The sequence below is a fragment of the Pseudomyrmex gracilis genome, unplaced genomic scaffold (assembly GCF_002006095.1).
Source record: "Pseudomyrmex gracilis isolate BER0280 unplaced genomic scaffold, ASM200609v1 scaffold_105, whole genome shotgun sequence".
In the NCBI taxonomy this organism is placed as follows: Eukaryota; Metazoa; Arthropoda; class Insecta; order Hymenoptera; family Formicidae; genus Pseudomyrmex; species Pseudomyrmex gracilis.
This window is the reverse complement of record NW_018020689.1, coordinates 442,824-469,444: the sequence shown is the minus strand read 5'-3', so window position 1 is coordinate 469,444 and position 26,621 is coordinate 442,824. Positions and strand designations below refer to the sequence as shown.

Here is a 26,621-nt window from a genome sequence, read left to right as displayed (position 1 = left end):
TATACATGTTGTAACTCGACGGCCGGGCGTGCGGCAACACGAGGACTGCGCGCGTGTCGGCGCGGAAATGATAAGAGCGATTAGAGTGAGAGACTTATTGTCGATAAGTTTTAACGTAGTGATGTTCGGCCTTCTGTTTGTGATTATGTACAGCTGTTTGTATCGAGTTAAACTTTTTTAACTACAAAACAAATTGTACGTGCAACTCCACAAGTCGACATATCTTTTGATAAATAATTCAATAATGTTCTTTTACGTATTTTAATTTATGACAGCGTCGTGCCAAGCGACAACAATCTCGCGTGCTGTTTCGTCGAGACTTGAATTCTCCCCGATAATCGCAACGATAATGCAACCGGCGCGATGACCCCGCTTCATTCTCGAAGAACGGCACCGCGTTTTCGCCTCGCTCTGTCGAGCAACGAGAGAGCGAGCGGCCAAGTCTCTCGATCCCGATGACTGTAAAACGGTTTCAAGGTTTTCCCCTAGAAGAGCTTTCCGCGCGCGAGGTAACGAGGGCGCGATGCGCGTCTCCGCGGGGCACAGGTAGGTCAAAACACTTGCACAAGCCCGTTCGTATCCCCGTTCGTCGCAGCGACACGTCCGGACGAAAGGAAAAGTGTGAATCTGCGCGAGGCAAGAGCGCATCGCTCAGCGGAGTAGGTGGTGGCGAATCTCGCGCAAAGGGGGGAGGAGAGTATAGAGAGACAAGTACAACGACGCGAAGAGAAGAAGGATTGTCGGATTCGCCTCGTTGGACGTCGCGTTTGCCTGACGCAAGGACCCACGCCCGCATTGTGTTTTGCGTCCGACACCAACTTGTCGCTCTCTCGCCCGTTCATTGTGCGAGGGGGCCTCTTCTTCCTCATCGTGTTGCCATCGCGCGCGCGCACTGTCTTCCCCGCGATCGCAAGCGGACGTGGCGATCGAGCGAGCGATCCCAACACAGTACACCGGATTAGGTGGGTAGACGCGTATGAGTCACCTGGTGGAGCGCAAGATTTTCTTGGGAGTCGCGTGCGCGCGCTCTCGCGCTGAGTCGACGCCCTAACCCACATAAATCCGTGGCATTAGCTGGTCAGGAAAGGCCTTTTCTCGCGGTGTTCTCCTGCGTGTGCGCTGGAAGGGAGATGGGGAGGAAAGGCCCGGCTGAACTAACCGGTGGGAGGCCCGTTCGTCGTCCCCTTTGTTCGCCCGCGGCGGATGGAATTTCGTCTGGCGTAATCGAGATTCTTTTATTAAGTCATTCAGCATCGATGATGCACGAACGAGGAGGCGTTACATCAAAGTATACACGCGTCTGTGTGTGATCGAAGGCGTTGCGCCCGATGCGCTTTCGATATCGACCGGAGGATTATATTGGCGAGCGGGAGGATCGGTTGCGAGAATGAATCCTGAAGTTCGTAGAAAGTGCACTTCAGTCGGCGCGCGAAGTAACTGTTGGATACTTAATCGAAGAAATTCCCCTCAGCGCGCGCGCCGAGAAGGCCGAGATTCCTTTAGACTTCGAAGTGAAGCGTGGGTGTGCGCCAGCGACCCGATTTTTTCCTTTCCCGTTTGATCTATCGCCGCGAGGCAATGCTCGACTTTTCGACGAGCGTGGGCCGCATCGCTTATTGCAATATGATCGATCCATTAGCATGTTAGAACACGATAGAACAACGATCTTAGATAGAGATCTCGATAACAGAGAAATATATAAATATAAAGTTAACAGCTCACCTAGCTGTTTTCCCTCGCGTAACATCCCATTATTAATTCTGATTTTTAAATTGAATTTTACGATCGAAATAAATGTCGGTAGAAATTCTCGTTTGAAAATATATAAATAAAAAAAAAGTGGCTGATCGCTTTCTGCGATCTGCGAGCGTTCGCCTACGCTCCGACATATCTAGCGCAAATCGAACGACTCAGATTCGATCGATCCAAGTCGAAACGGCAAAAGGGAGAGAAAAAGAGAGGAGGGCGAAGGTGCGGAGTGGCGATGCGGCGGGTGGGTTGCGTGGAACAATGGGAACCACTGTGTCCGAGCATTGGCTGGCTGTGCCGCAACTCGCGCACGAGATCCGATAAGATAGGGGAGACGGTCTCTGTGGAGCTCTCTCGTAGCCACCATTCATCGGCGCCATCGTCGTGGGTACCTCTTTACCCTTTTCACGGCACGGCATATTAGAGCCATTGTGTTATCTGTCATGTCGGAGATATCCGAAGAGCCAACAGCCGAGCGCCCCGCCAAAGGAACTAGTCGCGTCAGAGGCGTGAAAAGCATCTCGCGTGGGTGGCACGAGGCACGGTGCTCCTTTCAGGACCGGGGCCGCCCCGAAAAATCGATGACTATACACGCGGCGGCCGATCGAAGCCGAGCGGTCTCGACGAAGCACGCGGCGAGCCGATAAAATATAGGATCATCTCCGTTGTGTCAAAACGCAACGAACCACCAGCCGCGATCTGACCTCCGCACGCGATCCGACACAGAAAACGATCCTCTCTCGATATAATTACACGTCTATCGTGCACAGATCCACGCGACATGTCTTTCATAAAAAATAATACCCGTTGAGTCACGGGAAAAGAACACGATACAAACTCGCCTCCCTCGTGCGATTACGTACGCAAGTCCCGTGCGCTTTAACGACCGCGCAACGATAATTGTTTCGCCACCGGAAGCGATCATTATCTTCGAGCTGTTAGCGAGTGAGTCCTTTCCCTAATTGCGCGCTCCAGTAAGAATTGATTCCTAGGCGGCACACGTGCGCGTATGAGCGACGACTTGGACGAAGACACGTTGGGAGGAGCGGCTGCCCACGTGTGCGCCGAGTTATCTATTCAGTCTCTCTCTCTCTCTTTCTCTCTCTCTGTCTCTCTCTTTTTCTCGTTCATCCACCTACCTATTTAACACCTACCCGCCTATCCGTCCATCCTAGCGTCTAGCGCGCTGCTCGGCGCGCTGTTACTTTCGCGCGCCCCGAATTATTGTAAAAGGCCGCGTAACACTTGCAACGTGGCTCGCGCGCGGTTGCTGCCACCGTGGATCGCAACAATGGCGGTGCACGCTCTCTGACGTTTCTCATGACGATTAATCCGCGGACAATGCGCGGTTGCGCCACGACAATTAGCGACAACACTTTTGCTGGCTGACGAGAGCGAATCGTCGACGCGCGAGCGAGATGGAAAGCGTCGCGTGAGCGCCACACGCATTCGCGCACGCACTCAAGCACGCATGCACGTACGTACGTTATAAGGCAGAATTCACATATCAAGAATTATAAATAGAATTTATTTGTTAAGATTTTCCGTATTACTCAATTCGGTTTGCAATTTTTCATCGAAATTATACAATGCAGCAAGCAACAATATTGCAGTAAAATATTATAGTGCAGTAATATATTAGCAATATAAACAATAATATTATAGTAATAAAAGTATCAAGTTTCGCTAATGTGGACTCCACTTAACGTATACTCTTATATGTACTTTTGCCTGATACACAACTGTTCATGTGTGTGCGTTTCGCTTACCTACGCGCCGCTGCTCGCGCGTGCCTACCGCGCTTTGCGTATGTAGAGCATGGGACCGCCATTGTCTATTGTTGCTCGTTTTATTATCCATGGGTCATGGTCGCTCGCGCCGACTTGGCCAATCAAAATCGCGCTGCTATTTAATTTTAGTCATCTCGAGTCAGCGCGTAGCGTCACGCATAGCTTAATTTAAATTTTCAGTAAATAATACACATGTTATACACATATGTACACTTTTGAAAAATCTTTTCTTTCCCAACTTTAATTTCTTTTCTCAACCTGTTCAATTTCTGAGTAATCAGTCAGTAACGCACACGTGCAGCAGTTTTATTTTATTTAAATCGAGAAAGCTATTACGGAACTGTTCGAAAAGGATTTCGATTGGGATCATTACTTTGTTTCGCTTCCCAGCCTTCGCGAAGTAACGATCGTCTTCCTCCTGTCACTCAAGAAGAGTCGTTGTCCTATGTATTGGTGATTGTTTTGAAACTCGTTTTCTTTCTAAAGAAAAGAATAAAGAAGATTTGTGTTACGTATTGAGAAATCGCGCGTCAATTACTTTTGGGAAACGTCAATTTTTAATATTAATTTCAATTGTAGATAAGTTATCTGTCTCTCTCTTTCTTGCAAAAAAAAATAGACATCTTATTACATACATTGTACTCTTCGCAACGATGTGGTAAAAAAGTCATTGAAGCTGTCAGGATGATAATAAAGAAATTACAAGTTTCATCTGTTACATCGTTACAGTTTACAATTTCGAAGGTTGCATTTCGCCGCAGTAAATCACGTCGATTAGAAATGAAGCGGATACTCGACCAAGACATGTTTATTCACGTACGACTATTACTAAGCGATATAAGATCATCGCTCTCTCTGCCGATGATCTCCGCAGCGGGGTCCTCCGAGGAGGACGACGCGCGGCAAAGGAGAGTAAGATAGAGAGAAAGAAAGAAAGAAAAAGGAGTAAAGAAAGATCCTTATAGGAAGAATAAAATAAAAGACGAGGTCGAGAAGAAGGCGTCGGAACGGTCGCCCGCAGTGCCGCTGACTATTTATCATAAGATCGATCGGTATCTCGAAACGATACCGGTCCGATCGGCGTCGTATCGATTCTTCTAAGGGCTTCAATTAACGTTATTAAAGGATCATTAATCTCCCGGTCGACACGACGTACGGCATGCACGGCATGTCGCGTCCCGACCTCCTGCGATCCGCCGATGCTCGCGTCCGATCCCGCGGGACGATGTACGGGCTATAATATGGGTCGATCCTTGAGAGCACGATCCATTTATTCTACGATCCCCTATCGCGACCGGCTACGTGTCAAATAGTAGAATGCGGCGGACATGTTCTTAACGGAATGTCCGAAGATCTTTTTCTTCTCGAACCCGGACGGGTAAAACAAAAGTGCTTAAATCCAGACGTGCGTTTCTTTGGGACGCGCGACGCGTAAATCATACGCGTGAAAGTTTTACGACAGGTCGCGGCTAAGTACTCTTGTTAGCTGGTAAATTAGAAGCATCGGCGGCGGATCGTTTGCAAAATCGCGTTTCACCGCGGCTTTTAAAGCACGAGCATCTGCCGAGCGTGTTTGCGTAAATGTAGCAAAAAAAAATCGAAAGGGGGACATCGTCAGCTCCGCGAAGGCTGCGCTGATTTCGCAACGCAACGTGTGCCGTTAGTTTTTTTTTTTTTTCTCTTCACGGTCTCGCCATTATTAATACAAAAAGACTGATGATCGAAAGTGGAGCGAAAGATCATTTGTCAAAATGTTTCGCCGTCACTTCTAAACACTGATACCTGGCGAGTATACTGATACGTTGTTCGATAAAAAAAAAAATCGTGTAATATATTTTTATCTCATTATACGATCACTTGTACATGCGATACTTAAAAAAAAAGTGTTGTTGCCGTTTTTGCTGAGACAGATTGCTTAAGACAATAAAAACTTTCGCAACAAAAAATACGCTTCCGTTGTGAATACATTAATATATTTATCTTCTTCTCCGTGTGTGTTTCTCACACACATAGAATTGTTACATAAATCTTGCCATAAAGGTAAGATGATTTTTTTTTTTGGTCGGAGCACTAATGCGACACGCCGGCATATAAGCTCGCGCGCGAGAGACCAGCTTTTGGTGTCTCTTGTTGTATGTAAAGTCACTTCAAGCGCGTATACTCTCTCGCTAATGAAGTAGACCAGACACCGGGGCAAGAAGCGTGGTTCATACCGCACTACCGGGGCGTGGTCGCATACATGAATACGAAAAACGCAGCCCTCGGACGAACGAACGACATTTAGAGGCCCCGGCGTGCGTCAGAAATGAGGAGCAGCATAAAAGTTCCTGGGAAAGCATCATCGCGATGGTAGCGAGTCGCGCCTACGATCTCACCGATCGATATAAGGATTTGTCACATATTTAACTTATGCGTTTTACATTTAAATATTTCTCTTGAACAGATGTAGCTTTTTTTTGTTATTAACAGCGTAATCGCCGTTAAAAAGTCTACAATTACATTTTTGACGAACAACATTCGCATTCGAGTCCCCATCTACACGATTAGGTCTGAACCGTCTATCTCCGCGTCCTCTTTTCCGTTTAGTTACGAAAACGCGGCTTTAACCATATTGTTCGGAGCGCATCGCGACAAGTCGCACGAGGGGTGGGAGGGTGTGTATTTGTGTGCTGCGAGCCGCGAAGTTCCGTTTCCAGCGGACGAACGGCGTGTAAGAGAAGAAACCGCCAGCTTGTGCAGCGAAGGATGCATCTGGCGCGAGGTCCCGGCTCGTCCTTGCCGATTCCGTCGCCGGAAACGCAGCCTCTTGAGTCCCCTTCTCTCTTCAGCTCTCCTCTCACGTGCGCAACGCTTCCGGCAACCAGGCAGATCACGTTCAGAGAGAGAAAGAAAGAAAGAGAGAGAGAGAGAGAGCCCGGATTTATCCTCCTAAAGGGGAACACGATGTCTAAACGAAGTCGCAATTAAATAAACGTGAAGCTACGTGTCGTAAGCATAGTAGTAATTATAGCATGAATAGCACTATAAAGAAGTACGCTGGAGTTATAATTGCCAGTTATGGTCCTTGGATGGTAATCTTGCCTAAGCTTTAAGAACTTTGCAACATTGAAACAATACGTTAATTTAGCTGACAAACTTAAATAAAAAATGGAGCACAAAGAAAATGAGATTCTAGTTGGAAGTTGGAAAATCCACGCGAATCCACGTTTTAATTGGCAATGATATATTTCTTCAAAAAAATTGAATTGGAATATCGCTTTTTAATTCGGTGCATCGTAATTGGTATAACTGCAGTCGGAGTTTGCTCCGTCTAATCAAAGTTACATCGACTGTGTCCTTCGTCGAAACTTTCTTGCGATCGCGATCGCGGCACCTGACGCCGGAGTAGGGATCGATCGAGAACGAGACAGCGGATCGACGTGGAAAGGAATAGGACGAGGCGGGGAGAGCCGAGAGGAACGCGGGAGGATGTCCAAATGGAATCAGGATCGGCACGGGCAGAGAAGCGTGCAGACTAAGCAGCCTCGTCGACATCCTGCCAGAATTGCGACACACACACCGGGCTCCGTGACTCGAGCACGGAAAACACACACCGTGCGCCTCGGGAGCGGAAGCAGATCTTGCGCAATCGGGGCCGCCTATTGTCTTGAGAGATCCTCCGCCACGGGGTCGACTTTGGCGTTCAAAACGTCGACATCTTCAACGCCCGCGCCTCCGCGAACATCCCGCAAAGCTATCGGATCACGCTCGACCTTACCATGAAGCGTATCGATCGCATTTCAGACTGCAACAATGATCGAGTACGTACGTAGTACGTACGTGTTTGTTGATACTGTCCCGGTATTTCGTCATTAAATTCTCTTTCGTCATCGATTCCCCTGGAACACCTTCAGTTCCGAAGCAATCATGTGATTGCAATTCCGTTGCGCACAGAGCAAAACTGGTCTTATCCATGATACTTTTTGAACACGCCGCTGTTATTTTCAAGGAATATCGTTCTCTTATTTCTTTTAATTGCAATCCGCGAGTTAATGCTGTATTTAATGTCCCCCGCCGCGAGTGACCGCAATTTACGACATCAATCAATCTCGTAGTTTCCGCGTAATGAAGCGTTCGGGATAATCGTGATTACGGGGATCGCGAGTGCCGCACACGCGCGCGCGCGTGCTGGCCCGAGTACGTACATAAGATGATTCTGCGTAAGTATATACGCAATTTTGCGAAGGACGCGTAGGCACAAAGTAATGCTCGCTAAGGTGCGCGCGGAACGATTGCTACACTATTTTCTCTTCGCGCAATTTTACACTTTGCGTGGCGCACATATACGACCGCACATACGCGTCGACACTGCCGCCGCCGCGATATGTAGCGCGATGGCGTAGGTCGGGCGCCAGAAAAGCCGCGCATGTGAAATCTATGAATCATACATCGTGCGCGCCGGCCGATACGCACGAAGCGAAACAATAATATCCTTAGACTCGTCTTCTCTCCCGAGTAATTCCAGCGAACCGGAACACACGCGCGTTTATCGCCGTCGCGTCGATTGCTTCTCTCCTCTCTCTCTCTCTCTTCCGCCGTGTGGGAGGATTATGTAAACCGGCCGCGGCCTCGGAAATGCACGCGATACAGGCAAAATAGGTGAAAATACCTTGCGACGTGCGTAAAATGGCGAAACGTCCTAACGAAGGTACTAACAAAAGCGCCTAATGAGCGGTTACTTATTTTCGTCACGGACTATTGCCTTTCTAACGGTAATCGTTGTGGTGTTTTTCTTCTCTACGTTTCCACCGACTGTTGGTGTTTGTTTCCCTGACCCGGGCGATGCACTTTGAGTATTTTTTATTGCGACACTTTCACCGGTCGAAATGTAGATCCGCCGACGGCCGGCGCCGATCTCGCTACGTGATCGTCGATTAATTAAACACTAAGTGATTGCACACGAGCGGCACTTATCGCGTGTATACAAATGGCAAGAAGCGGATTACACCGAGACGTGTGTGCCGTACTTTTTTCTTTTTTTTTTTTTTAAGAGCCGCTTCAAGGCAGTCGGGTGGCACGATCATAATCGAGACGAGCTCCATCCGGCAGTGCAGGTTGCTGCAGATGCGCAAGGATAAAATATTACGCGAGTGCTAGATTTAGAATGCGATAAGGAGATTGTTAATCGCGCGCGCGCCGGGACGCGACGTAGGAAAAGAAGAGACGCGGTACGTGTTTGCACAGCATTACACATCGCGCTTCTCGGTGAAATCGTGTTAAAAGTGAATGTCAAATCGCGATATAGAAAACATGCATGTGCAAACGAATGACATTGAAGTCCTTAAGGGTAGTGCAAATATCTGTTTAAGAGGATGTTGGTACACATGTGGCGATTTTAGCTCACACGTGCTCACTCGCTACTATTCGCTCGGGAATTTCTCGCGCGCGTCGGTTTCCCGCCTCATAATTTAATATATTTAAGCGGATCATCGTGAACGCTGTCGTCCTCCTTATTCACGCACGTGAATGAATGAGCAGCAGAATCGCGTATCAGTGTAACGCACCATGAGATAGGAGAGGAGAACTTGACCCTCCTCTCTCTCTCTCTCTCTCTCTCTCACGCGCGCGCGCGCACATCTACATTAACCCCCTCGGCCGCGAGATCACGTTGCGGCGCAAAGACGATTCTATTTATGCGCGCAACCGACTCGGACCCGGGGTTAATACGATGATATCACTCACGGGATGTACTTACCTACGTAAGTCGATTAGCGCAGGAGAGCCGAGGACGAGTTTTGCGGTCGAAACCGAGCACCCGTGCGCCAAAGTGTATCTCGCCGACGTAAAGAGGAGGGCTGATTCGTGAAACGTGAGGAACGAAACGGGTGAAACTAGTTTTCCTAGCTTTACAAGATCGAGATATTTAGGCCTACCGCTGTGGAAAAAAAAAAAGATCTATTTCTGATACTTATCTGCAAAGTTGCACACGCATATACATTGTATCACGAATCAATCTGAAAGAATGACATTTTTACCAGTTTGCACGATCTAGATCTGATGAACAAGATACGGGAGCGAGTAAAAAAGCGGTTTACACATGGCGTTTGAGATAATGTCCGATCATTGTCTCGTGCGATCGATAAAACGGACAAGGAATTTACAAACTGGGGAATAAGAGAAAGTTCCGTCACAATTAATATATTTTTACGCATTACGATGTAATTAGTAGGAATGCATTTGTATCTAATGGAACGGAATGAAGACGGATACCGCATCAAAGATTTTGTTTTTAATGTACGCGCGACGCGTACAAAAGAGAGGGAAACGAAAAAGAAGCCGCTCGGTCGAGTCGAGTGCGTGGTTTTGGATCCGCTTATGTCTACAAAAAAACGAGGACCCCAAACGACTGCGTACGGTACTCTACCGTGGCCGGCAATAAAATATATCTCCCTACGCCGTAATTATACCGGCGGAGCCCTAAATATTTCTCTCCGCGCCTTCCTTTCGATCTGTCGGAATGCGGCGCGCGAGTCTTCGCTTCTTCTTCTTCTTCTTCTTCTTCTCTCTCTCTCTCTCTCTCTTCTCCTCCTTCTTCTCTCAGCTCAAGAAAGGTAGCGCGCGCGATCGTTTGTCCTTAGTATTTTTTTCTTGCCTCCTCCCTTCTCCTCGCTGCTCGACTCGTGAATACGTCTACGAGTTAACGAATTTCGAGGCGAGCGAACTGGCACCCTTCTAATCCTGACTAACGTCCTCACGTCGTGACAGAGTTGCGGAGACTAGCGGCTTAAGTCTTAGAGATCCGCTAAGTCAAGGGATCTCTCTCGACGCAACCCTATTTTGCAGATCCCCCGTGGTATAAAGGGCGCGGGATGCTCCGAGCGACGTCTTCATCGTCTCGCATTCATCTCGTTTCGCTTCCAGTTCGTCGAGGTAACGATCACGAAGCGGTAACCCAAACCGAGCTCGCGCGTGTTGTCAGTTAAAAAAAAAAAAAAAAAATAGATCTAAATCACCAAATCACATAAAACCTAATTAAAGTGAGATTAAGCTACAATCTAAGAAAAGCTTAATGACGTTTCGTTACATTAATCTCGTCAACGAAGCGTAACAGGAATGTGGTCCCTTTAAGAACTTTCGACGTCTTTACGTCGAAGCGACGAGACAGGCAAACGCGTCGCAACGATATATTGTTGCTCTCTTTACTTGTCATCCTTTCCTCCGCTTTACATGTAGTTAGTGTGCGGGGCCATCGTCCTCGTCGTGCTGCAACGTTGCAACGATTATTATGCCCCGCTGTCTTCACACGGTAGCAACACGGCAGCAACTTCTTTTGTGCGAGGATGCTGCGCGTCTCGCGGTGACACAATGGCTCGTTTCAGCGTCGACCGGATTTCGGAGTCCGCGCCACAGCTGAATGGGCCATTGCGAGTGAAGGGCAGACAGCGATGTTGCTAAAGCCAATGAGGTACACATCACGATAATAGCGCGCATGGGTGTTAACGTATTAGAAGCGATTTCCGTTACATTGTTGACCGTGGCTTGACGTTGGTCGTTCCTACCGAACGAACGCGCGCGGAGATTCCCTCGAACTCGCGTCATTGCCTTTACGTCATTGTTCGAGGATCGCAAATTAGGTATGTAGACCGTCCCTCGTCGAAAGAATCGCGCGAACCCCGACTATGTTCTCTGCTACGACGATTATCTAATCCTACTTCGATCTCTCGTATAATCGCGAATGCGACTCGTGTCTCACGGCCGTAAATACGAGCATATCACGAGGTCGACTTCCTCGTAAGAACGTCCACCCACACTCACACACGCGCGCCAATTAAACAAGTCGATACATATACCCGGCACGCAGACGCTACGTAATGGCGATTGCATTGCGCAACCTTGATTTTGCTTTCGCGTTTAAAAACTATTGTCCGCGAACGGTCGGCATTGTCGTCTTCGACGAGCGGGTCAGCTTCAGCGCCGGCGCGCTAAGTCGCGAAGCGCTACGTATACGAAGCCGACAATCTTGATGGCCCAAGGTCCCACGTATCCACTTCCGCGGTCTTGTTTCGTCGACGAGCGCGTCCGTCCCCGACTCCGTACGTACGGCTTATCCGAATTTCGTCAAGGACGCGATTGCGCGCGAGGGCCGCGCACGCCGATTTGAGAAAATCCGGTCGCACGGTTGCTTCGCACGATTGTGAATATAACACTTGCCGTTCGACGCGATGCGCACGCGTTTCGGTGATTCAGTCCCGAGGTGGTGTAGCGCTCCATGTTGTGTTGCGATAACGCGATTACGCAAGGTAATGTACCACGCGGCACATTCATTGCCGGGGCCGCAACAACGAATCATTACGCGCAGCCAGGCGTTACGAATATATAGAGCGGTATTTTACCGGCACTTTACACAGCGGTAACAGGATCGCCTCGCTTTTTCTGCCAACTTCTTACGAACCCGATAATGAAAGACCGGCGCGAAGCGATTTAATAAACGGCGCGATAACGATAAATTTAAACACTCTCGAATGTGAAATATTGCGCAGAAATGTCGGGCCCATTATCAAGCATTAAATAAATGGTAGAAAAAAAAAACTATTAGCGGTAACAATGTATTAAGATCCTTATTTATAGTCATGATGATGATGATTCAACCTGAAAATCGATTTGAGATAATATTTCGATTGTTTGAAGCTCGAGATAAACAATTTTTTCTGACCGACTTCACGTTGAATCTAAATAATGAATATCTGACGTAATTTTAAGGAAAAATAAATAGTAACAATTATTTACAAGTATACAATTGAAAACCTATTATGTTCAATGACGATAAAAATTTCCACTTCGTAGTGTAGCGTGCATGAAATTTTACAAAGTGTGTGCGCTGCCGAGCGTACGGAGTGCTATAGAAATTATTGCTGTAATTGTAAGAACTCGAGTTACGCAAACTGGACGATAATAATGCGTGCAGAATAAAGAAACGGGGGAAGAAGAGACAAAGAGAGAAAGAGAAAGAGAGAGAGAGAGAGACGACAAAGAGGCAGACGCCTCGAAGGAAGAACGAGGAAGAAGAAAAAGAAGAGGTGGAGGTGGAGCATAAAGAAGAGGCGCGCGAGATCCGCGGTAGCAATTGGCGGACCCATCATTAAAAATCAGTTAACCTTGCAATTACCGTGCGAGTCCCAGCCTATTAAGTGTGCGTAATCGGAAGAGGCTTTTTTGGAATAATCGTTCGCGGTGGAACACACGGAGAAACGAGCTCGCGCGGGGGCACCCGCCGATTATGCGACCGCACGGCGCGGCGGGAAGGAAGCGCTCTTTGTTTCGTAGTCGAGATAATAATAGCCAGAAACGAAGCGGAAAGTTCTCCTTCGAGAGAACATAGTATATATTCGCGAAATATACCAATAAATTTTGCTCAAACGTCATCGAATAAATTTGCTTGAATTACGACAGATTATTTCAGATGTTATTCCGATGACGCATTGTCTTTCTGCGGCAAATGTATATTTAATTCTGTTTTCTACAATCTCTAAAGAACTAGCTTCTTTATATGCCACGCGACTCTTGTTCGATATTTCAAGAAAAAAAGAGAGAGAGAGAGAGAGAGGAAGAGAAAGACGGGTTAGTTTTGAGATAATTTTTCAATCTCGCGCTCGTCAGAAACTCGAACGATATCGTAAAGCGAGGAAGCTTTTACTTAACAACGTAAGTGACCACTTACGAGTCTATAAGCCTTTCTTTGAGTGCGTTATTGCTTCGTTAAAGCATCATTTTCTCCCCGTCTGATTTCCACCGATTTCGCGGCGATGCTTGGCGGTATAGGCTATTCGGCGAAGTTATTTTCAACCAATGCTGTTCTCTCTCGCGCTTACTTAACTTCGCGCCATATAAGATTCTACCGGAAGAGTCGTTTGCTCTCGATACGGTTCGGGCCGGGTGTGTATCGAGAAGTCGCGCGAAGAAAACGAGAGCGAGAACCGATCGACGGTTAGCAATTACGGATGAGGTTGTCGGCGCTTAAGTGGCGCCGAATAGGGTTCTATAAGTACAACCTGGTCTCGACAGTGACGGTTTGTATGCGCTTATACAACGCGAAAAGAGGTACGAAAAGAAGCAATTTTATAAAGTCCTCTCAATTTCGATCGCGGTGGATAATCTCTGATACTTTAATCAATGCATCTGGCCAACAGTCGTCCATATACTTCCGCTGGTGAACTTGAAGCGTTAATTATAGCGTTTCTTACGCGGCTTTGGCTCAGAAGGTGATACTTTATTGCAGCAAGCGGTACTATCTGCCCAGAGGAAGAAGTAACATCACAGTAAAGTGGTTGTGCTGCAGTAAAATATTTCAATGAGCAGTAAAACATTGCCATAAAATATACATTTGACGATATTTATTACAGATTGAATAAATGTGCATCGCCTCTTTGTCCATCCGCACATAATAGACATAAATAAAATAATAACGCGGATGTAATAGAGCGAAGCTTACGTCCGCAACGGTAACAGCGTGATGCAAAAATATATTTCCGTTAGGAAGGTACAAGTTTTTTTTTTTTTTTTTGCAAGCGGCGGCGATCCTCGTCTCGCCTGATAACATCGCTCGCGTATCACGTCGCTCGCTTTTGTTGATCGCTCGCGATGGGAAGACAGACGAAACAAGTCACACGAACTGAACAAAGTCGGAGTCAGAGCTCGTGGGCCTCGGACTCTGTATATGATTAATGCGACCCACTGTGGCGAGCGCAATATAGAACGACGTGCCTCATTTGCATCTGCGTTTCGAGGACCACCGTGTTTGACGTCGGGAACCTCTTAACGAGGAATTATTAAGGAACAATTAAACTCTCGACGAAACGCGCAGCGTGCACTGCCAACGTATCTCGCGAAACGAGAACCGTCCGAAGTGATGTTCGTGCGTTGTTCTTAATCGGTTCTGCGTTTTTTTTTATCTGATGCCTTCTAATAAGATGAATTTATCTTTCTCACGATGGCTTGACAGCAGGTGTAACATGTGTAAGTATATTCGCGTTGACCTTAGATCCGTCTCTCTTTACGTCTCATTGTCAGAGTTGACTACATATTAGTTTCTATACATAACGTACCTGTCCACGCAAATACTTTTTTTTACATTCATTTTTATCATAAAAAAATCTGATCGCAGTTTTTCAAGAATTAATAAAGACAAAATCGGTTTGCCAGGTCTCCTCGTTCCAGAATTACAAAAATTGCCACTTTTGATACGAGTTTTGCAATAACGTTGCAAGAGCGTTTCCAAATTATTACTTTATAAAGAATAAGAGAGTCTCGAAGGAAACTGGCAACGCGTGCAAGCAGCGACACGTATTTGCAACCGCGTGGGCGTTCATTGGCGACCTGTTTAACACAGGCGACGGTTAGCGGATTCAGTGATCGTGTAATTGTCAGCGAGAAACCGGACTATCTCTCTTCTTCTTCGCTCCGTTCGCAAAGCTATTTTGCAAATCTTATGATTGCTCCAAGGCAAGATAAAAGGATACGATTGCTTGAATACTACTACTTTCCTGTGTCAATAATGTCGTCTTCCTTGGGGGGATTCAAATTTATGCAAACGTGATTCTCTAGAGTGCGACTTGTTCTAAGTGCGCGAGGAGTGTCAAAAGCGCAAAACATTCTCGTAATATATCATTAGAAAATCTGTATAAATTACAAGAAAAATCTTTTTTTTTTTTTTTTTTATCGTCATATTTCCTCGCATAAGTCAAAGCAATAAAATTAAACAGAATGTGCTTCAATCGACTGTTTTAACACGCGCACTAACAACTCGTAAAAATGTCTTACATCTTTGCAAGGTCTTCGTGACCAGATGTAAAATTACACCGACAATTTCCCAAGATGTATTGACGATTTTCACGTCACTATCATAAAGATGTTTGCTTCTTTCAGCTGGAAATCGTTTCTCACACTTTCCTGCGACTTTCCGCGTCGATAAGGCGGACCGCCAATGAATTCGCGGACTATGCGGATAAAAATAATCGATGCTCGCGAGAGAAATCTTCCGCGAAAGACGATCTTCCACGAAGATTTGCGTACGCCTACGCGAAGGGACACGCGTGCAGGTGCGTGTTGTACGCGAGTTCGCGGGGGTTAATGCGTCGGGTAATAATTAAAACGCCATTTCGCGCGCGCGCGCCTGCACGTGAGACGGAGAAAGGCGAAGAAGCGCGCGAGTAAGCGTGTGTTTGTAAAGACGCGCTGCCGCGCCTCTCTCGTAACGGTTTGGTAAATGGACCTCTTCGCGGACAAGTCATATTGCGTTGTTTAATACTCGATGAACGAATATGAGGAAAGAGATACCTGCGCACAAGTCAGACGCGCGAAGATCCAATCGCGGCGGAATGTTCCGAGATCGCTCGCGACCTCTCGAGAGACCCCGAGGTTGCGTTTCCTCTCGAACACTAGAAACCATCGATTTTCGGTACTCAATCTTCCGTCGGTATCGCGCGTTTAATCGCGGCAACGACGTTTATTTAAAAAAACCAAAACGGAGCGACGTGTATTCTGTTGTAATCTCAACGATGGCATTTTTGTACGATCTCTTCTTTGTGATGAAATAACTCGAATATGCGATACGACTGTAGGAAATTTTTTTCGCGTCGACGAATCATTTTGTACGCGAGCGCATATACATTGCGCGCAACGACCGGTCATACGCGCCAACAAACGCCACGGGTACACGTTATAAGAATGATCGCATATACGCGCGAGCGCGAGCGCATGTTGCAATTAACACTTACGTAAGGAGTAATTGAGAAACCGCGCAGCTGCTATCTCGTGGGCAAGATGTATCATATCGAGAAGGTTTATAATAATTCGGTGCCGCCACGCGATGATCCACGTCTGGCGCGTATGTACACAGCGTACGTTTAATTCCCTGATTGTCGACCGACGCGCGTCCTCGTTTGACTCCCACAATCGATGCCGTACGCGCGTTGAAATCTCCGTACGTATACGTGTTATCTCGGTAACGTACAACCGCGCACAAAGCGTTTATCTCGTTCCACGCGATTTATTGATACAAACGTCTTTCAGCTGATGGAAAAATTGTTTCTTTTTATCTTTTGTATTTTTTTCTTCACGGATAACGCACGATTTATGCAGGTGAAGTTTATATATATTTATGGCAGAGATTATCTGACGTATGCTCTGCGTGTATGTGTTAAATTAAAAGAAATGTGAGATCATTACGGAAAGTAAATTAATGTAAGAAACGCATAAGTTGACATGACAGGTGAAAATTGTAGTAAAAGTTGGATACGTAAGAGATTGATTGATTGATTTGGCTTTATTTATATATAAGAGAGAGAGAGAGAGAGAGAGAGAAAGAGAGAGAGAGAGAGAGAGAGAGAGAGAGAGAGAGAGAGAGAGAAAGATACATATATGTATATCAAGAAATAATTAATAAATTACTCTCAGGATATCGGCGTTGAAATTGCGTCGAGAAATCTTTCTTCCGATACGAAGTAAGCAAAGTCTGTGTTAATTATGAGACGTACGTGGTAAATTTAGTCACGATCGCCGGCCGACAACCGCGCCTCGAAGTCTTCGCCCTAATCACAGGCGATTAGACGCGGTGAAGCGTTCACGAGGCATGACAAAGAACGAAGTGTCGATTCTTGCCCCTCACCGGCAATTATTAATCGCACTTAGAGCTAATGACGACCGCGCGGCGCGTTCGTATATATATGCTAATGAAGCGTTCCTCTATTTTTCCACGGGGATAATATAACATTGGACGCCGCGCAGTGATTAGCATCGGGGCCTCGCGCGGCGCAAGACTCGACGATGAGGCGATTCCTCAGGACGGCCAAGTGGATGAGTGCAGAGGGGAATATTCCTCAATGTCGCGCCGGCTCGATAAAGACCTCACTTGAGCCTCACCTGGGCTTTTCATCTCACGGGGGTGAGCCGGGAGCCTTGACCGCGTGCGCCGCCGACTTAATCCCGTGTTTTATCACGAGCGAAGAAGCTCGACCGTGGCCATTTAAAAAGAGCGGTCAAAGTGCGACATCCGGCTATACGTTAATCGGCGCCAAACCGCCGATAATTGTTGCGCAGCATACGTCATCTTTTCGTATTTTTATGCGACTATTTGTTTGTTTGCAGACAAATTTATAATTTCTCGCGTCATTAAGACGAATTTTCTGATGAAGGAAGATCGCTTCTTGTTACGTTTAAAGAAACGATCAAATAGCACGAGATATACCACGCACTTGTATCAACTAACAAACGAATTGTTGAAACCTTACGGCTTTTTTTAGCAGTTAATACATAGAATGTTTATATTATCTTACAAAATATAAACGTTATTATTTCACTTTAATGTGTTTCTTTTGTTTGTTATTGTGTTTCAACATAATTAGTAATTTTAGAACACACAAACCCTGATACACGTTTGAAGCATACCACGCAGGTCACGTAACAAAAGATGAATAAATAATGGCATTCCTGGTAACTAGAATAATTCAAATATCGATTAACTAGGTAAATTTATCGTCTGTTGCAACATTGCGGCTCGCATGACTCGCGACAGGCGTGAAATTGATTTAAGTTCGAGTCACATGCGCGCGATTATTAACTTTCAGAAAAATTAGAATTCTAACTCAGAGAAGAGAATGTACACCGCTTTGTAGTATTTAATCTAAAATATATGTTTCAAAACCTCTATTTTAGTTATAAAAATGTGTATTTTAAAAATAAATTAAAAAACTATTTTTTTATTGTTGTTTATCTTGTGAAGCAAATATAAAACATTTAAATAAAATAATAATTTTTTAAATAAAATATATATTTAATGTAAAATATCTCTCTTGGTTCTGGAAACAACTAGTATGTATTTTGTAACAGTGAAAACATCATCGTAATTTGCTTTTGTCACTTGAACCCGAAACTCTCAGTTCTCAGTTCTCGAATAGAGTAGCTGCGTAAGGTTTTACCGCGAAACGTTGAAAAATAGCCGGAAACTGCGTTGCCAAATATCCGCAACGGCGTACGCTATTCGCGAGGATGGTTATTAGAAGTGACACAAGACGCAATTAAATTGCGCGAATCCCCGAATATACGTACCCACGTGATGCACGCTATCGCAGGCAGATGTTTCTTCGTGTTTTCTCGCGGGTGACATTGCCTCGCAGAGGATCAAATTAACACATGCATAGATGGGACGGGTAGACGCGCGTATATTAAAGACGCAGAAAAATACGTAATTACGAATAAAAGTTTCAATTAACTCCCGATTTAACGTGAGCGCGTCTCCGCGCGCTCGTGATTCATAGGCCATATAACTGTGCGCATCGTAATACGGAGCGTCGGCGCACACGTTGTATGTATCGTCGAAGGATAGTGCTCCTTTCACTTTGTTTTCCCGGATATCTTTGGCTAGATATTAACCTCCCCGCCGGAGATGATCATTCGCTCTCGCGGCCGCGACACACCGCTGTTCCGTGAGAACCGTGGCCTGAATTTTCGGAAGTTATATAACTTGGTCAGATAATTCAAAGAATAAATTAATTAACTAATTAAAGGGACAGTTGTGTTATACTATTTGATATTAGATGACCAAAAGTTGTACTACTCACGCAACTTAAATAGAACAAACTAAAATTGCAGATTGAGCAAATTTTTAGACTGATTAATTTTTTTCCGGTATAACGTTCCTCTTCCTAGAATTTTTTATGGAAACGACACAAGCGTTATTTACGCCGTCTCCAGTTGCGCGCCGCGTTCAGTTTACGGAATCGCGCGTATGACGTTAACGAGCGACGCGACCCGTAATGGGATTACTTTGCGTAAATCACGAAACCGGCCGGTCAGTCCTCCTGCGTGTCATATACATCTATTACGACGTGCCTTCGATGGTTCGCCCTCTCGCCGCTTTGAGATACGTCAGACGTTTAACCCCGGGGTCCGCGCCATACTGGAAACACTCGGAATCGAGCCGCGCGCGTCCACTTCGCGTCGCGTCGTCCGCATGACACGCAAGTTTACCAGCTCTTGTTGGTACGCAAGATATCAGTTGCGATACGGAATCACTCTAACGGAAATTAATTTACTGTTATGTAAATTGTTCAACTATCTTTCCCTAGGTATTTCAAACGCAACTGTAATATTCAGAATTGGAATGCAATATTATTATTATGCGTGCAACATACATACAGATACAGTTCTCTCTCGGGTCTGCGCAACTTTCTTCATGACGAATTATCGAACGATAATTTTACGGACCAGCCAGAAAGCACAAATAGGCCCACACGTAGAGAAAAATAAATTAACGACTTGTGGCCCTAATTGCACGTTCGGATTTTTACGGGCGACCCTGTCGTACGCGCGATGCGTGCAAGATTACGAACACGAATGGAGAAGTGCGAGAGAGAGAGAGAGAGAGAGAGAGAGAGAAAGAGAGAGATTGAAGGAAGAGGGGCGGTATATGACATAGGGCTATAATTACTGCGAGCGTGCCCTCACGCATGCGGTAAAAAATCGGGATAAAACGGTGCCTCTATTAATTACCTATTACTTAATCGCGCGTTCCCCTTCATCGAGCGACGACGCAAAAAGCGCGACGAAGAAAAAGCATTAAAAAAAAAAAACAAAATGGAAGCGCATTCAAGAAACCTTTGGTTGTCGATAAAAAAAAAAAAGACTCACGATTCAAAGGATCCGTGTCCTTCTCCGTGCGACTCGATTGCACACGTTTGTGCCGAAACGTTCACACTTGCAAGTAATTGAAATGACTTCGCTCTGCGTTACGCAACAGTTGGATTTTTTTTAAATTTCTTAAATGCGTCTGACATCACACTTGTCGGTGACGAAACTTTTGCCCCGAATTAGCCACAATTGTGCGGGCTTGACGTGATTTCACGAGATGATTATCGCTACATCTACGTGGAAGAAATATAAAAGGACATAAGGTCGAAGAAAAAATATTGGAACGCACAAAAACAAGTTCGATGTAAAATTAATATGAGCAGCGGTAGTTAACATTTTTTTTTTTAAGTTAATTGCCGCTTATAGAGCTGTTGATTTCGGGCGTTTACGAATCTAATAAAGAACCCAACAAGAGGCGGGATAAAGGAGAATGGACGAGTGACATTTCCGTGAAAAAAGATCTCACACATTATATCGCATACGTAGTCGTGACGCGCGCAAAAAAAAACGAAATTAATGGTCCAGACTCCGCAACACTTCCAACACGCCAGCGGATGTCGCTCCTCGCATAAATCGTCGCGCTTCAGATATATTTTCCCTCACACACAATTTCGGATGTGTGTCCAGGTATGCGCGCACGGTAGCGGACCGGAGATTTAAATAACCGGAGTTTACGATCACGGGGTGTGCCTCTCCCCTTCTCAATCTTGCGAAACCTCGCGAACGTGTTCGCCTGTGTATATTATCCTCCGGAATTTATCGTCACGATAAATCGCGCCGCAGACTCGCTACAATATTGCAAAATTTCAATTCCACGCTATTTCGATGTTGGGACAGGTCGATTTTTCATATTTATCGCCAAAACGACTGGCCGGCGTGAAATTTAACGTGAACCAACGATTGACATGTGTAATTGATTTATTCGCGGCTTTTGCGTTTGAGACATCGCGACGAACTTAATTACAGTTCGCGCCGGCTAATAAGATGATTTTTGTGAACGCGATACATTCTTTCTGTCATTATACGCGTCGGAGAAAAAATATAATTGTTGTTGCTCGAGCTATGTCGGCCGTCGATTATAGCACAACACTTGACGCACGAATGAGGCGAATCAAGTGGCAACGTATATTTCGATGATTTTAGAAGCCGCGTCATCGTTAGGAGCGGGTCGGCAATCGATCACCGGGATATATTCCCCACGCTTGTGGCGAATTATACGAAGAGGATCCTCTTTTCGTCAAGGCTCTTTAATATCGCGTGTTCTCACTAACGTGCTCCTTTCGATCGTGAGATACTTCTGTGTGGCTTCTTCAACACTTACTAGAATCGTGTCAGCGCATTTAAATCTACTCAGCATAAATTTTTTTTTTTTTAATATTGTCAAATTGTGAGAACGTGCTTTATACAACATTCTTTGCAATTGCCGGTTTAGGTTATCTAAGTATTTTAATATTTTATAAAAATTATAATTTATCTTCAAAAAGCGTTAATATAAAATATTACACTACAAAGTATATAAAAAACAGATTTATACACCGTAATGTTTTTGAAAATTTTATTGTAAAGAAACTCTGAAACTGAGTGAGAGTTTGGTACGATTTTATATGTGTGAACCTTTGAAAGGGTCAGTCCCGTGTGTGTGAAGGTGAATGTCCCGTTATCGGTTAAATAGAAACTCGGTCTTTTTAGAAACGCATTAGGATGATCAAAGATGCCGATGGTCGAATTAGAGAGCACTGTATGAATCGAACGACGAGCGCTGCGCTCGCGTACGCATGTAAATCGAACTCGTTAATGGGATATAATTTACGGATTACAAGCACTCGTTGCACTAAAAAAAAAAAAAAAAAAGACGGGCGTTACTTCGCGAGATCGAGCATCAGTTGTCTGCCTCTAAACGCAAGACGATTAACGCGTGTGTTTACGCAATGCAAGATTTCGTTTTTTTTTTTTATCTCGTTCCTCGCGTAGATAAGTTAATTGACGTCGATGAGTAACGTGTAATTACCATCGTCGTGCTGGACGTAAATAGGCAATCGAAAGTGGAAGTAACGATCGCGATATCTCTCGTTATTAATAGACATTTGAACATAAACAAAAACGTTTTAATGTCTAAATGTGCGAAAATACCATTAAAAAATTTAATAAAATTCAAATTGTTAATGAAAACATTATTATCTTTCTAAGAATGTCGTATTTGTGAAAAAAAAAAAAATAAAATATATCTCCACGGGCTCGTCCGGGATTTGAACCCGGGACCTCTCGCACCCGAAGCGAGAATCATACCCCTAGACCAACGAGCCGTTCTGACTGGATCGTCGCTACAAACGGTCTAATGTAGTAAAACAGTTACGTCGTGCTAATTAACGATCGTATCAAACGATTAACCTGAAATATGTATAATTAATGTTTTAGTTACCACACAAAAAAGTCGAGTCACGCTCGTGTGCATGTTCTGCCTTACATTTATCTTGTAAGAAACGGAAACAAACACTCTTTATCTTCGAACAAAATTAAAAACGCACGTCATATGTGATTTTAGCTTGTAAGAATTTTCATCTTGTCAAAATATCTTCAATTGTAGATTTTTGTTGTCAAATTTGTCTATTAATATTTTATAATTTACTTACATTTACAATCTATATGTGTAAACATAGTGTATTTTACTTTACATTTCTTAAATAAAAATTTCTTACTTTCAATATATTTTCCTAAGAGATCTCTGTTTGTAAAATATAAAAATACATTATTAAAGCCGTGCAGGAAGTAGGAAGAACAATTGTGTGCGATTGATCGAGCCGGTGCGGCGCGCGAAACGGGAAGAGTAAAGAATCGGAGGCGATACGGAGCTTGTGGCGCCATCTGACGTCGGTGCAACAAATTTGCGTTGCGTGTTATTCGCCTCAGCCTCCCGTACATCTCTTATCGTAAAATAATCGACGTGTTTTGAGGAGTGCATGTGGTCTACAACAAAGTCGAGGAAAGGTCACGAAGCGTGGGTTGTGCAATTACTTTTCATCGCGCGAGCGTAATTGCGGGATCCGTTCGCGCAAAAAAAAAAAAGGAAAAACGCAAAAGAAGGGTGAGAGGAAGGAGAAAAATTCTTTATGTACTCGTTTTGCCTGAACCTTGTGTTAAGCGTAAAACGAGAGGGTTCGTGAGGTAAATTTTCAGCCGGGGGCTAGAAGAGTAGCTTTCTTGAGATGAAGTCTCTCTCAAGAGAAGATAGAGAAGAAGAGAGTGAGAGAAAGAGAGAACAAAAATTATACGTCTACACATAATTATTTTTTCGACTAATGGATGTAAAATATAACATCGTTTTCCTAATTACGTTCTATATTATAATCTAATTATGGCTTTTTAATCGTTATTAATTTTAATCTCTACACATTATTTATCACTTTAAATTTCATTTTTATTGACTCGCGTTTCACTATTGTTTCCATATTTACTTACTTATGACTCTCTTCGGCACGATTGAGGTTTTCACGCGGGAGAAAATTCCGACGAGCAGGTGAACGCGATCGCCGACGCGTTGTAAGCACTGAATTTAATTGACCATCGAGCACGAGTCGAGATCGCCATGTCGTCACGGTCGTCCCTCCAAGGACGTGTGTCTTGAGAGTCATCTCGTTACACGGGTACGTAAAGTGCGTTGATGTACTCGTTCAAGCCGAGTTGTAGAACCGGGTAACATCTCGCGCCGTGTAACGCAATCATTCCGACGCACAGCGGCGAAGAGCATCGACGTCTCGCATTAAATGTCACATTCTAAATAGCGAACTGTTACGTAAAGCGAGCCGTAAATCGTTCTCTTGATACAGAAACGAAGTCTACGACGTGTCGTCGTCGTCGTTGCCGCAGAGAGAATTATCAGACTTTCCCACGTTATTGTGCCCGAAAGAAAGTCACGAAAATGACCCTAATTCGTCGACATTAGACCGCTGCGAGGAAAAAAAGACATTAACTTGTCGCCGCGACGAAAATGAAAGTTGTTTATTGTTCGTATTTTTTCAATCTACCGTAATCGAAATATATTTTTTGTTAAAATACATATGTTTAAAAAATTGAAAAAATTAGAGAATTTATTTGTGTCGTTTGTTTCTTGTTTTCCTTTGTACGATACACACAAAGAAAAAAATGTCACTTTTCATTAAATACAATAAAATAAAATAAAAGAAAAGAAAAGAAAATATCATAAATAATAAAGAACTTTTGCAGTTGAGTTCTCGTGGATCTCATTTCTCTAGAAATGTATTTTCGTGACACACAAAACCCGAACAAAAGAATGATTAATGATTTCTGTGCGTTGACACAGAAAAGATCAAAAATCAGTATGTTTATTTTAACCCCAAGAACGAAAAAAGAATACAACCGATTACCTATAATCCAAATGTTAAGCAGATGAGTATAGAGGCAGGTAGGTAGGTAGATAGACTTGAAAGGGTAGGAGAAAACAGAAGAAGAAGGGAGTAGGAAAGAAGTTGAAGAAGAGAGGGTAACCTGTTCAGGCCCCTCCTTCGTCGGCCCCCACTGCGGGCTGGTGAGGGTTATCTGGCGGTCCGGTTGAGCCCCACCAAGCTTACCACAAGACCCACAACTCGTGCATGGACCGTGCACGACGGTCTGACGCCCAGTATGTCTATAAGGTTCATTCGAGGTGTACTTACCATAACGTACGAACGGCCTGATCGAGCCCGGACGAAGTGGGACCGTAGAAAATAAACGCGAGAAGGTGGGGGCCGATTCAAGAATCGAGTGGACACCCTCGCCTACCAAAGTCATTCACCTAACGGTCACCGTCGCGTCAAGAGTCTTCATCTTCTTCCGTTACCTGGTCGCACCAGACGTGATAGAGATCGTGTTCGTCGTCGATCCATTGACCCTTAACACAGAAGAGTCAAAGTTTGAGTGGGTCGAAGTTCACGCGTTCGGTGCTGTGTTGATGAATCCCCGTGGTGATCCCGATACGTCAGGAAACACGAATTTAGATACGTTTCGGAAAATGTGCGCGACCGCTTGTTCTCGATAAGCAGAAGATCAATAAAAAAAAACATCCATTTTGCGTTCTTGTAACAATTTGTTCTCAAGTGTGTAACTGAAAACTTTTGTGTCGTGTTGCTTTTACCTGTGACAGCTGTGATGTGACAGCGAATGTCACGTTGTATGCCTTGTAAGATGTGGTTCTTGAGAGCATCGATAGTAACGAAGAAGAGTGCCTCGGAAGCTTTATTTTCTTCAAAAGCCGATGGTGATTTGACGGAATATTCACTGTGAGACGAGCTGCGGCCGCATGCTGCCCGTATCTGCGCGACGTTAATTCACTGTAACGACAAAAGTACGTATTGTTTGACAGTCGTTTTCAATCGTCTCGTTGAATCGAAGTTGTCCACTCGAGACGCGCGAATCGGAAGATGATGTCGAATCATAATATTGGACAGAATCGGGACAATTCGCACTTTACGTCGCTGACTTCGACATTCAAGCTTTTTTTACTTTTTTCTCGTTTCTCAAGTTGTTTGATCCTGGTACATATATATAAAAGCTGAAAATAGGATAATATGTATTCTGTGGGTACGATGTACTGTCAAAAGTTTTAATAAATTACCGTACGAGTCATTAATTATTGAAAAATGTCCCATTAACCTTTTGCTGTTAGAAAGAGAAATACGGAGGAGAAATCGATTTATTCAAAACTATGAAAAAATATTAACAATCATTGACATCGTTCAATTCAACTAATGATGTCGAAATGACAAAACTTCCGATCGGGAGACACGCGATTCTGTGATTTAATTAATTCAAACGTATCGTTTTTTAAACATCGTGGCTCATTTTTAATGATATTGTGCCGCGTATTATCTCGTTGTATTATCTCGTCTCGAAAATGACAACGTGGTCAAGACTGCGAAAGCGATGAGAATTTGTTTCGGAATCGGTTCGTCGCGGATTAGACGATGAAGCGAATTTTTATTCGCGGTTCGTTACTTCAGTGAAGTAAGCTTCTACCTTCTTTCTTTTAAAGTAAAAAGAAAACATTCACAGTGTTGAAGTTTTCTCTCTCTCTCAAAAAAAAAAAATTCAGAAACAATATTGTTATGATAAAAATATCGTTTTCTAAGTAAGGAAGTGAAGAACCGCTCGAGGAAACTCCGTCGTTTCAATTTTACACAATTGAGAGGAATTCTTTCTGAATCTCATGAGATTTGGATGTAAACTAAATTCTATAATCGGATTTACCTGACTGTCGAACTCGTTCAGTGAAAAAGACAGCACGACCAATATCCTAAATATTTTCATATTTCCGCAAAGTCATCGTTATCTGGGAAAGAATTTATTTTACATTAGAATACGTCTATATTATTTATTATGAAATGTAACAGATTAATTTAATATTGGCTTACTAATGTTTGTAAATAT

General features: G+C 44.4%; 1 protein-coding gene and 1 non-coding gene across 3 annotated transcripts in view; one reads left to right on the top strand and one right to left on the bottom strand.

Annotated features, from left to right (window-relative positions):
• The window catches only part of LOC109856019 (knirps-related protein-like), a 92,154-nt gene that overhangs the window by 53,666 nt on the left and 11,867 nt on the right, over window positions 1-26,621 (top strand). The window contains exon 1 of one of the 2 annotated variants that reach the window (XM_020430819.1): window positions 24,821-25,539. The exons of the other annotated variant lie outside the window; for it this stretch is intronic. The gene's annotated coding sequence lies outside the window, so the exon portion shown is untranslated. Of the gene's footprint in view, window positions 1-24,820; window positions 25,540-26,621 lie in introns of those variants that run through there. 2 annotated transcript variants of the gene reach the window in all.
• On the bottom strand, window positions 22,433-22,504 carry Trnap-cgg. Its single transcript has one exon. It is a non-coding gene; the product is annotated as a tRNA-Pro (tRNA).